This window comes from Mesoplodon bidens, assembly GCF_964165515.1.
Source record: "Mesoplodon bidens genome assembly, chromosome: 7".
NCBI lineage: Eukaryota > Metazoa > Chordata > Mammalia > Artiodactyla > Ziphiidae > Mesoplodon > Mesoplodon bidens.
In genome coordinates this window covers 12,852,358-12,864,821 of record NC_138164.1, presented here as the reverse complement: position 1 = coordinate 12,864,821, position 12,464 = coordinate 12,852,358, and positions in this window count along the sequence as shown.

Below are 12,464 nucleotides of genomic sequence, written 5' to 3'. Positions count from 1 at the left end.
CTCCCACCAAGAACATGAGCTGCCATGTTGGTTTTGCTGGGGACATTTAATACCCGGATTTGAGTGTCTCCTGAACCTCAGATTTCGATTCTCATAAACTTGGACCACTTACTCACATGGGGAAACTCTGAATTGCACGGTTACCATGACTACAAGTCTTCCCTTAATCCTCATAGGCATCATTCTTGCCTCTTAGAACCCTCCAGCCAAGATTCTTCCAGTCCCAAGAAAGGATGCCAGAGGGTCATCTTGACCTTGCCCCTGTCTCTAGGCAGGATTTCAGGGACATGACTGGGCCAGGAATGAATTGAGGCTCTTTCCTATGTTTGCCCTCCTCCACCAGCTCTCCTCTTTTCACTTTCCTGGCCTGCCCATGGAAAAACACCTTTTTTTTTTTCCCCAAGAAAAAGGAGGAAGCTCAAATTAAAAATGAAAGAATTCAAAATAACCCTCAGTTCTTAACTCACGTCAATTTGACTGTTTCTTCCACCACCCACACTTCGGCTTCGACCAGACACCCACCTAACAGTACTTATGCGGAAGATATTGGCAGCTGTTACTAACCCAAGAAATGTCTTGGCTCTCAGAGCAGCTTTGTTACCATCCTTCCCTTGGGCCTTTGTGTGTCACAGGCTTTTTCCATTCTAAGGAGGATCCTGGTCCCCTCAGAAGGGCCCTTGGCTGCTGCAATCTTGCACCTTCACCTCCTGAGCAAGATGATGTAAAAGAATGTCCCATCTCCAACACCCACCACCATGCTACTTAATACAAGACTTCTGTTAATTGGACTGCATGATCTCAGGGATGGTTATTTATTAATAGATTATTCAGAGCCTTGGATGGGATCATCATTACTACCAGAGGACTTGAGAGAGGACAAGGAATAGATGGGCATTGCCGTGTGTCAGAGGAGGGGTCTGTTTGAATTCCAGGCACACTCCACCTTGATAATGGTGGAGAAGGTAAGCCATCATGGTCTTGGAGGGAGGTGGTCTCCATCAATATTAAAGCAAGCTGTCAGTGAGGAGGACCCGCCCAACCCCATGGAGAAGCAGGTGTCTCCTTAAGTTCATGGACATTCCAGGAGCCTTGAGAGGTGTGGCACCTGAGACCTGAATGGGTCAGGTCCATGGTCCTGAGAAGCTGGTGTTCTTGGCCAGGTGAGGAAGGGAAAGTTCTTGGCCAGGTGAGGAAGGGCAAGTTCTAAGGAACAGAAGGCTTGTCACAGCTACAACACTGTCCCCATCTGACTGGGTCCTGGCATGACTTCATCATCAGGGTCATTTAGTCCGTTCTCCTGCCTCCAGGCCCATCGGCCAATAAAATAGCTAGTTTCCCTCAACTAGCTTTGTTCAGCCAAGCTAGTTGAGGGAAACCAGCTAGTCGGGGAGAGCTGTTTGGCTCTCCTCCTTATAGAGTTTTCGGGAGAAGGAGATGATGCAGTCGTGCACGACAACGCTGGCTGCCCCCCTCCTGAAATCCTCTCCAAAGCGCCTCGAGCTGCAGATTTAGCCAGAAGAACCAGATGCTCAGAGCGCTCTGAGCAGACAGGTGGGGGGCGGCGACGCCCAGTGAGGGGCCTCAGGCTGACTCCCCCTCCCTGCTGGGGTGCTCCCTGGCTCTGCTTCCATGACGTCCCTCAGAGGAGACTAAAGCCAACACTCAAGCCACCTGTCGGTGAAGACCCTGAGCCCAGGCATGTCCTTGAAAAGTTCATTCAGGCTCCAAGGTGAGGAGGCCAAGCATGGAGGTTCTGCAGACCTGGCCCAGCCTGCTGGACAGCAGACCTCACACTCTTCCCGCTGCCGCTGGGACTGGGCCATGGTCGGTGTTGTTGTATCAGTGGGGCCAGACTAGACAGCCAAAGCTGAGGGGGCATCAGGAGAGGCACTTGGGCAGATCCAGGTAAAGAGACTCCAGGTCTGCAATAGGGAGAGGACCCCAGGGGCACTGGCTGTGGGGCTAAGGCTCCAAGTCACAACTTCGGCAACCAAGATACCTGTATGTTCCCTGCTGGCTTTCAGAGCCTAGGCGTGAGGCTGGGATGCAGGTGAAATCAAGAGCCTTCAGCCAAGGAAGGAGAAGTGGGCCCTGGGGGAGGGGCAAGGAGCCACACCAGCCATTTCTGCTGAGTTTTTCTGCTGCCTGGGACTGGTGCCCAGGCAGCAGAAAAACTCAGACAAACTAAGACGGGATTGAGGAATGAACTGGGTTATATTTTGTTAGTGGATCATTCTCTCTGGCTCTGCTTTGCTGGGAAATGTGTTTAATTTTTAATTTTATAAGTAAAACATGAATATGTTCTTGTAAAAATTCAAAGAATACAAGTGAAGCAAAAGTCCTCATTATCTAGCTCCACCTTCCCCTCCAACCCCTCTCCCCTTCTGGAAGGAAATCATTTATCATCAGTTTAGTGTTTAAATAGATGGGTGGGTAGGTAGGTAGACAGATAGGTAGATAATAGATAGATGGATGATAGATAGCTAGACAGATAGATGATAGATAGATAGATACATGATAGATAGGTATATATAGAGAGAGACAGATAGATAGACAGGTATTTATATGGCTTGCCTTTTTCATTTGACAGCATTTCTTGGTGTGATTTCCATGCCAGTGTGGAAAGATCCACTCCATTCGATTGTTGCATTGGTAAGTGGTAACATAGTTTAATTGTAAACTATAACAGATATTTATTTTGTTGTTTTCTTATTACTTATGGTAAGTATCCTTTTCATGGCTTTGGCAGATTTAAAAATGGACCTAGGAGTGATTTATGGAGACAGGAGTCCCTTGGGATCCTTGGGGGAGACTGCAGTGTGGAGAAACAGCTGTGATCGAAGCCGGGCCACGAAACAGCCTCCAAATGAGTCCCGTGCCTCAGCCAGCTTCTAGAGCAGCTGCTTCCAGGCTCCCCACCCTGGAGCCTCTGATGCCCTGTGTCTCATGGGGTTGGGTCCCTTGCTGTTCCCCAGGGCCACCTTGAGGCCCAGACTGCAGCTGGGTACAGGAGGCCACACTGCACCACAAATATCTTGCAGGAAACGTGGACTCTGCATCCCAGCCTATTCCAGGCAGGTCAGAGTCAAAGCCGGACGCTGGAGGAAGAGCCCAGATCATTCTCTCACTGCACCGATTTTCAGAAGATGCTCTCTCTCTCTCTCTCTCTCTCTCGCAGAGAATCATAAACAGTATTCCTGCAGCAGCCCCAGCCAAGGGGCAGGTGCTATTTTGAGCTGTTTTCAGTAATTGGTTAATGCGGGGAGGAGTGGGAGGCAGGCACGAGGGCCTTTCTGGATGCGGGGCTGACGTCATGGATGAGTTTACAGAGACGTGGTTTCCTGTGTGGTTTTGGAAACAGTTTCTCCCCCGATCATGTGTCACTGGGACAGATGGAGAGGAGGTGACTCCTTTGTTCTCAAACCTTTCATGCAGCCCCAGGCCACCGTGGGCTTTGGTCTTGGTGTGCCGTTTTAGTCAGGAGTCAGGTGAAAGTCACAGCAGCCTGCCAGAGGCCCCGAGATGAGCACGAAACGTAGGGGTCTTCTTGCTTGTGTTCTGTGAAAAGAAATCTGCTGCGATTCCTCGTCTTTCTCCTGCTCCTCCATCTACTTGCTTATTGATGGAGCTCTTTCTGTGGCTAAGACCACAGGCAAGATACCCTCCATGCTGATGGCTGGCCTTGCAGGGGAGTCACAGTACCTGGTAAGAGCAAGGGCTGTAAAGCTGGGCATCGGCTGAGTTCACACCCTGCCTCGTGTTCTTGATACCTAACATCTCTGTGCCTTGATTTTCCTGTCTGAAAAATGGGCATATTTATTAACTTTACCTTCCCCCCCCACCCCCGGGGTTGTAGTCAAGACTCAGTGAGACAAAGCAAATAGACCACTCAGCACGGTGCCAGGCACATGGCACATGCACAAGAGCTGGCAGCCATCATTATTGTTTATCACATTATGTTGTAATGCTCTCTTTAGCTTTCTGTTTCTTCCGCCAGACTGTGAGTTCTTTCCAGAGATCAGAACCATCTTTTTCCTTGTCTCCTCAGTTCAGGTCCTCAAAATAGGTTTAATGAAAGGAAGTGTGGTAAGTGAAAAACGGCCAGCCTCTTTACAATTCCTCCCATCAAGTGGTGGAGTCTATTGCCCCCGCCCCGGTGGAGCTGGTCACGTGACTTGCTTTGACCAATAGAATGCAGCAGAAGGGATGCCACCTGACCGTCAAACCCAGGCCTTGCAGCTTCTACTCTTTGGCTCTTGCTGCCCTGTGGCTACCAAATAAGGAAGTCCAGGCCAGCCCCCTTGAGGCTGAGAGACACGTGGAGACAGAGGTCAGGTGACCCCACCCAACCCAGCCATCCCACTACACTTCCAGGCTTATAAGTGAGGCACCTGGAAGAAGCCGGCCCCCAGGCATCCCTCCAACGGCAGCCACGAAGGTGAGACCTGCCCAGATTACAGCATCATGAGAAGATGGATGGTTGCTATTTTAAGCCACCAAGTTTTGGGTTGTTTTTTTTATGCAGCCATAGATAGATGATACAGGAAGCTTGGGGAAAAGTCATCTTAGAGTTTATAAGAGATAAAAGAGGAAAGCTGAGCATAGTCAAAGCAGACTAGAATTTCAGAAGGCAGAATTGTTCAGGTTCAGAGAAAACAATTCTAGTTCCATGGGTAGAGGCTCTGAAAGGGAAGAAGGCTCAGGAGGGCTGAGAGGCTCTCGAACACTGAGTTCTGATGTCATAAGCACAAATGAAGCTGACGAGGAATCATGAATGAGCTCTGCGGTGAGCTCAGATTTGTAAAGGGGCACATCCCTAAACTGGGGTGGGAGGTTCACATCACAGGCAAACACGAGCACGACACAGGCCCACATGAAGGGTACCAGTGGCATTAGAGTCCATGGCGAGCTGGGAACGCCAGGGACAGTGGGTACATTAAAGAGTTTTGAAGCAAGAACAAGAGAGTGAGCTCCATTCTTTATGGAGGATGTTATAATGCTGAGAGAAGCCCAAGCATCATTCCCACTTTGCTTGTCTCCTATCGAGGAAAACTTGCCCAAATCTGGAGAAAGAAAAATATAGCTGAAAGGACTGAAACCCAAATAGAATGAGGCAGTAGTGAAAGCACGCTCACTGTTCTGTGTTTGGGATTTTTATTCCCAGGCCAGGGCGCACCGCATTTCATCCCAACGCTCAGGAAGACCTTTGAGCAGGACGGTGGGCACATTGTCGCCAGGCATCTCCAGGTGGTTGATTCGCCTGCATCGGAATCCACAAGGACATGCTTGTCAAGAGCAGATTATCCCACTGCCTTCCCTCATCCAGCTTGAATCATCAGTCTCTAAGGGTGGGGACTAAGAACATATATTTATTTAGCCAAAACATGTATGCCACTCACTGGCACTGTTCTGAACAATTGGTACTTACCCCTCCTTTAATCTTCATAACAATTCCTCATGGGAGATCCTACTGCTACCTCTACTTTAGAGATAAGAAAACTGAGGCCCCAAGAGGTTGAGGGAGGGTACGTGGTAGGTGGCAGAGCCTGAACTTGAACATGGGCCCTGAACCCATGCTCTTAACCACTAGGCTATGCAGCCACTTGTAGATTTTCAACAACCTCCACAGGTAGCCCCCTGCATGCTTGTATCTGTAAACTCTGCTTTGATGAATCCCAGGGAATGGAAGATGTAAATGGCGTCTCCAACTTCAAAAATGGGGAAAAAATAAGATCCCAGAGACTGTGGTCCTTGGTCAGGCTCTAACATTGCTTTTTTTTTTTTTTTTTTTTTTTTTTTTTGTGGTACACGGGCCTCTCACTGCTGTGGCCTCTACCGTTGCGGAGCACAGGCTCCGGACGTGCAGGCTCAGCAGCCATGGCTCACAGGCCCAGCTGCTCCGCAGCATGTGGGATCTTCCCAGACCAGGGCACGAACCCGTGTCCCCTGCATCGGCAGGCGGACTCTCAACCACTGCGCCACCAGGGAAGCCCCTAACGTTGCTTATTAAATAGATGGCTTGTGGACACTTAGGGAGATGGTGAATGCCAGGAACCAACATGGATTCACCAAACATGAGCCAAGCCAAAATGATCTCATTTCTTTACTGAGAGTGTGGCTGGACTAAAGGACCAGAAGTGCAACGAACATTTCCCAACATCCATTCCAACCCCAGAGGACTGGTTCAGTTGGAGGCGGGCTAAAGAGAACTGAGCCAATGAGGCATGAAGTTAGACTTTCTTGGAGCTTTGGAAAAAAGAGAATCCAGTCTCTCTCTGGATGGAAATAAAGAAGTTTGTTGCCCCAATTACTCTGGCAGCCACCTTCTGAGCATGAGGGGGACCAGACTTAAGGAGCTAATAATGCTATGAACGGTAGATGAGACGGACAGAATCTAAGCCTCAGAGGACATCATTGAGCTACAGAACCAACCAACCCTGCAGGTGCATCTGTCTCTGAGCTTCTTATTACATGAGCCCATCAGTTTCCTTATTGTTTAAACCAGTTTGATTTAGGGTTTCTGCAACCTGCAGGGGGAAAATAATCCAACTGATATAAAGGGAATGCCTTACATATTATGCACTCCCATTTCAGAAAGTTATTTGACCACATTTGTTTTCAACCTTATGGGCAAAATGGAGAAATGAGGGCTAAATATTATCATTAAGAAGATTCACTACCGGTAGATCAAAAGTTGATCAGAAACCAGATAGTATAAGCCAGGTGGTACTTTTAAGGCAGCCAGGTGCACACTCAGAAAGGTTGGATATCTGGGCTTTTAAAAGGAGCCACAGGCCAGCAGGATTCAATCTTCTGGGGTTCACTGGGACATTGCCTGAAATGCCCTGTTTGTGTCTGTATATTCCTAAGCTTGGTGCAAGTCTCAAACTCCAACTAAGATACTGATGTTTGCAACCCTGATGCCTCCACCTGGTACCCTTGCCTCCTGGACAGGTGTGATATTTACCGACTGGCATTTCTCCCTTGACCTTATCCTTATCTCCTGGGTTGGAAATGACCTTTGCCCTCTACTTTTTCCAAAGTGACCCCTAGCGTATCTCTAGTTTCAGTCCAAATGTGCAGTTGTGGGTGGCATTTGACACTGGAACAAGAGTAACCCTTCGTAGGTCAGTGTCACCAGATAAGTAGTCTCTAGTGGGTGATGCAAAACTCAGCCTTCGAATCTTGGCCTGGCTTGGATCAACTACTTGGCGCAGAAAGTCAGCTTACCCAATTTGCAGACACCTCAAAGCTGCAAGGCCCGCTAAAGTCCTGGCTGACAAACTATGCTTCACAATGATCTTAAAAGTAGCTGGAATAATAAGCTGAAAACATATTCTTTAATCTCAACTGCAAAAATAGCTTACAGTAGTTGATGTAAGAAAAAAATAAGCTAATTGAAATGAAATAAAACTCCACAGTTTCTTTAAAACAGTGATGTAATGTCACTGACCAAAAGGCCAATGACATCTAAACAAAGCACACTTGACGTACAGTGTCCAAACCATGGAGGTGATATCCCACTGAGAATGGAATTTTGGGGGGGCCTGTATTTGAACAAGGGCATCCAGAGGGCATCAAGGGAAAGGGACAGCATGGGAAGGAGAAGAGAAGGGCCCGGGGGACAGGAAGAAGCCTCTGCAAAACTCGAGAGCCCGGATCAGGGATCAGTCCATGGAAGTTATAGGAAAGCAGAGTTCGGTTCATTCTGAGGAAGAATTTTCTATACAATAGAACTTAGGGAAAGTTAATATGACCTAAGGGCTGTGGAGTCAGTCCCAGGTTCAAATCCCAGCTCTGCCACACACTGGATGCATCACTGTGGACAAGTCAGTTTTTCTGAGACTCAGTTTAAGCTTCCATTAAATGGAGATCTCTCACTGGGTTACCTGAGCTGGTCCAGGGAAGTGCTTAGCATGGCAGCAGGCACAGAGTCTGCACTTAATAAATTATAGTTCTTTTTATTATTAATAACAACAATTAGATGGGGTTCCAAGCAGGGCAATAGGTCCTCCATCACTGTGGCGTTAAGCGGAGGCTATATGTCAACACTCTGGGAATTTTTATGCTCTGGATTGGAGGTTGAAATTGTTGATTTCTAAGGCCCCTTAGAATTCGAATTCCCTGATGTTAAGCCATTAAAAGAGCCCAGACTTCTGGTCAGGTCAGGGACACTCATGTATTACTGGGATTGGAATTCCCTGCTGGCTCAAGGGCCCAGAATTCTCACCATGTGAATTACTGTTCAAATCCATCACGTGGGTGCCTGTGCACACCTGTGCTGGTCCACAGATATGCGAGATTCTATGCATGCATTTGGACACATGGAGATGGGTGTGTGCCTGTGCCTGCATCGAACCGTGCCCCCCTCTAGAAGACACCCAATTATCATGTGTGAGAACACTGCATTTGATGGCACGATAAGAAGTAGATTCTGCCATGACCCAGGTCCACGTTCATCTCAGCTCCTCAACCAAATCTACTCACCAGAGACATGACCCATTGTTGATTCTGGGATGTTTGTACTTGGAGGGGAAGTTGATTCTTTCCAACTGCTGAGGGTCAGGCTTGTGGGCTGGGACTTGACCGCTTGTGCTTAGGACCCCACCCTGGGCTGATCTTTCCAAAATCATTCTCTAAGTACCTGGAATTTGGCTTGAGCCCCATTGATGGATTCCCTTTTTAGACTTTTTGTCCCCTTTAAGAGGGTTTTTCTGATCCACCTGAGGCCAACTTGTTACATCAGCTCCCCGCTCCTAGAAAAGCCAATCCGTTGACAGACAAATCAGTCCTGAGCAGTTAGTACCTAAAGGGGCACAGATTTACCCACGGGGCCCACTCACTCATTTGCAGCGCACCAGTGTGTGTCAGGACGGTGCCTACCACCACCCACACAAGGGCTTTACAACTCAGCAGAAAATTCGCGGCAGACAACCCAGTAAGTATAAAAAATGTGACAGTCCCCGTGCAGAGGCTGGCGTGGGGAACAGGGAGGGCGTGGGCAAGCCCATCGCTCCTAGGACCAGCCCCTAGCTGTGTTTTGGCCTCAGTGAGGATGCACGTAGGAGTGCTGGCTCTGTGGCTGCTTGGATGTGGCAAAGCTATCTCGGGAAAGGAGGCATTCCTGGGATACTGCCCATCCTCCCATGTGGGTGACAAAAACTCTGAATATTTTGCAGAAAGCTTCCCCTATCTTCTCTCAGGTGACATCGTATAACAACAAGTTAGACAGCTGTCATTGGCTTGGGGAGGTCATGTGACTAGCCCATCACCAGGTAGGGTGTTCCAGAGCAAGGACTTCAAACCAGGTCCTCAAATTCCACACCCCATGCCCTTTGCAGCACATCTGCCGTCTCCTGGAAGCTGCCAGGAACAGGCTCTGACTGTGGCTGGTCCATCGCCTGCTGTGACCTGTTGCTCTGCCAACCCTCCTGGGCTCACACACATGGCCGGGTGAGTGGACCCGGGGATGGTATCTCATTTGGCTCCATCCTGTGCTGGTTGGCACCATGCACTATCTCTGGGGAACCCCTCTAGCTCACCCTGTTTCCTCATTCCCTGTCCTAGCTCCTAGCACAGCCAGGGTTCCTTTGGAATGCCATTTGGAGCAGCAGTGGTCCCTGGGCGGGCTGGCCAAGCAGCAGGGCAGCCGCTCCCCAGAGCAAGCCTGGTGACCGAGCCAACGTGGGCAGCACGGGAGGGATTCCTCTGCTTCTGCATTATCTTCCCCTGTAGCCACAGGGTCCTTTATAGACTCTCTCCTGAGTTATTCTCTATTTATTGTTGTTATTACTATTGATCCATCCTCTAAATAACAGGGACCCCAAAGCTCAATTGAAACCATTGATCACATCTATAATTCCTTTATTTGTAATATCGTCACTTCTGAGACTCTTTGGATGCCTTCCAATACCTTAGAGAGATGGAGGAACTGGAAGACTATTTCTCCAAGGAAAACTGAGGCACAGACAGAAGGGGAAGTTGGCCAAAGGCCATAGAGCAGAACCAGCCCCTGCCTGCTGACACTTGCTCCTCGTCCAGCTCCTGATGTCATGTCTCCCCCTCCTGCTATGAGATGCTCCGGGATCGGTTGAGATTCTCAGCTCAGTTGAAGACTCCCCAGTGCCCCACGAAGGCAGAATGAAGGCCTCTGCATCTGCCTCTATTCCCCAAAGGCCCTGGTAGCCCTCGGCCCTGCTTCTCCCCATCTTTGTGCTCCAGTCTCAAAGGGGATGCAGTGAAGAGCTTTCCCAACTCTCCTGCATCCCAGCGCCCCCAGGTAGTGAGATCTGCTTTGTGAAAGTGAAGGAATCTTTTTTGTAAATGGGGTGGGGGAAGGCTGGGGGTGGATGTAATATCACAGATGCTTGCCTTTTCCATTCTGAGAATATTGGCAGGAGAAGAGGAATGAAGGTGGTACGTGGGTACCCGGCTTTCCTTATATGCGCAGAACAGCGTGTCTTCTGGTGGGGTCATGGTAACCTCTCTCGGCAGCCAGCGGGGAGCAGTAGTCTGTTCTCAGGGTCCCAGGCTGGCAGCAGGGGCACCATTCGCACCCTTCTGTGGTGGGTTAGAGGCTGATGGTGAACGTGGGCAGTGTTCACGCTGGTTACTCAGCTCGGGAAGTGTTTATAGCAGTAGCGTCCAAGACGGCCTCTACGGGGGACGCCCACCCCTGAGAACACGCCTCCTTGTAACCATACTCCCTCGCTCTTCCTCTGCCCTGGGTGTTTGGGCTTTAGGGGTGCTTTGCCCTTTCCCAGCAGCCACACCCTTGACGGTGCCCTTTCAACTTCACGGGGAGGCGACCTCACCTGTTGGCAGAAACGAGCATCAGTCAAGGCTCGGTTTCCGAACTTCCAAGCTCATAAAGCTTGCCACTCTTTGCAAGACGGGGTGGCTCATCCCTATTTCATCTCTGGGGGGGGGGCGGGGCAGGCACAGATGCTGCTGATGGATGGGAAGTTTAGAAAACAAAGTCTTGGAAATCGATAGAAGAGCATACAAGCTATGTATCATGTGAGCACCTCTTGTCTGCTCTGCGGTAAATCAAAAGGAATGAATGGGAGGCTCTGCAGCCAGGGACCCCCGGCCTTTCCCTGAGTGTGGGGGTGGCTTTGTGCTTGGCTTTTCATCATCTGAGCGCATATTTTCTCCTTTAGTAGACCTAAAAATAAGGCTGGATACTGACTTTTTTCTTTCACTATCTCTGTCCCCACCTCAACCCTTATCCTATTTAATTTCCATCTTGTAGGCATTTGGCGTCCCTTGTAGAGCACGATGTATTGGAAGATAAGCGGCCTCAGTGGCAGTTGTGAATGAACAGCTCCTCCCCAGGGCTGTGTTACTGCGATATTAGCAAACTCTGATCCTGCTGCAGTTTGAACACCTCAGCGCCTCCAAGATGATTATCTCTGAGGCTCCTCAGACACAGAGCCATGGGCAGCACTTGGTTAAGGGGCGGTTTTGAGGAGATTCACACAGAGCTGGAGAAAAGAGGGCAACTAAGAGGGCCTGGGCCACACCCTCCCTGGAATACCTGCATGCCAGGTAGGGCTCCTGCCTCTATGCCTCCCTCAGCTGCCTCAGTCCCCCACCAGGCTCCCTCCTGCCTCTCCTCTGAATGGTCTTTTTATTTAATTTTTATTTTTTTGCGGTACGTGGGCCTCTCACTGTTGTGGCCTCTCCCGTTGCGGAGCACAGGCTCCGGACGCGCAGGCTCAGCGGCCATGGCTCACGGGCCTAGCCGCTCCGCAGCATGTGGGATCTTCCCGGACCGGGGCACGAACCCGTGTCCCCTGCATCGGCAGGCGGACTCTCAACCACTGCGCCACCAGGGAAGCCCTCTGAATGGTCTTTTTACCCCCTTACTCTAACTGAACCCCACTCTCCCCCCACGTCTCCCCTACACTCACAGGTCGGAGGCTGTTTTCTTTCCCTTGTGCCCAGGGCTGGAGGGGGAATAGGGTCCTCCTGGCTCCTCCCCGCTCAGTGTCCTGCCAAAATCCATCCCTCCTCCTGAAAAACACCCAGATTCGGATCTTGAGTCCAAGACTACCTCCCTCTGTCCCTCTTTGCTGGAGTCGTCTGTGGACCGCTGGTCCTTCTCTCCTTTCTTGAACATTTTGGCCCCTGGATCACGGTGGTTCTCTCCGATCCACCCCAGAGTGAGTAGTGGGGGTCTGGCCTGTCGGCATTTTGATTCGCTCTCCTCTGGTCAGCTGGTCTCCAGCCACCCGCCCCCCACCATGGTCTCAGCCCGAACCATGTCACCATCAGCAGGTCCCATCTCTCCACGATCTCCATCTCAAGCCGTCTATTCACCAGCCCCTCAGCTTTCACCTTCCGGTCCCACTCGAACCTATACTTTGTTGGTCCTGTTACCTCTTTGCCCCCTTCCTGGTATCCCAGCGTACCCGCCGAGCCAGCCGCAGGTTCCTGATCGAACATCATTATCGTCCACT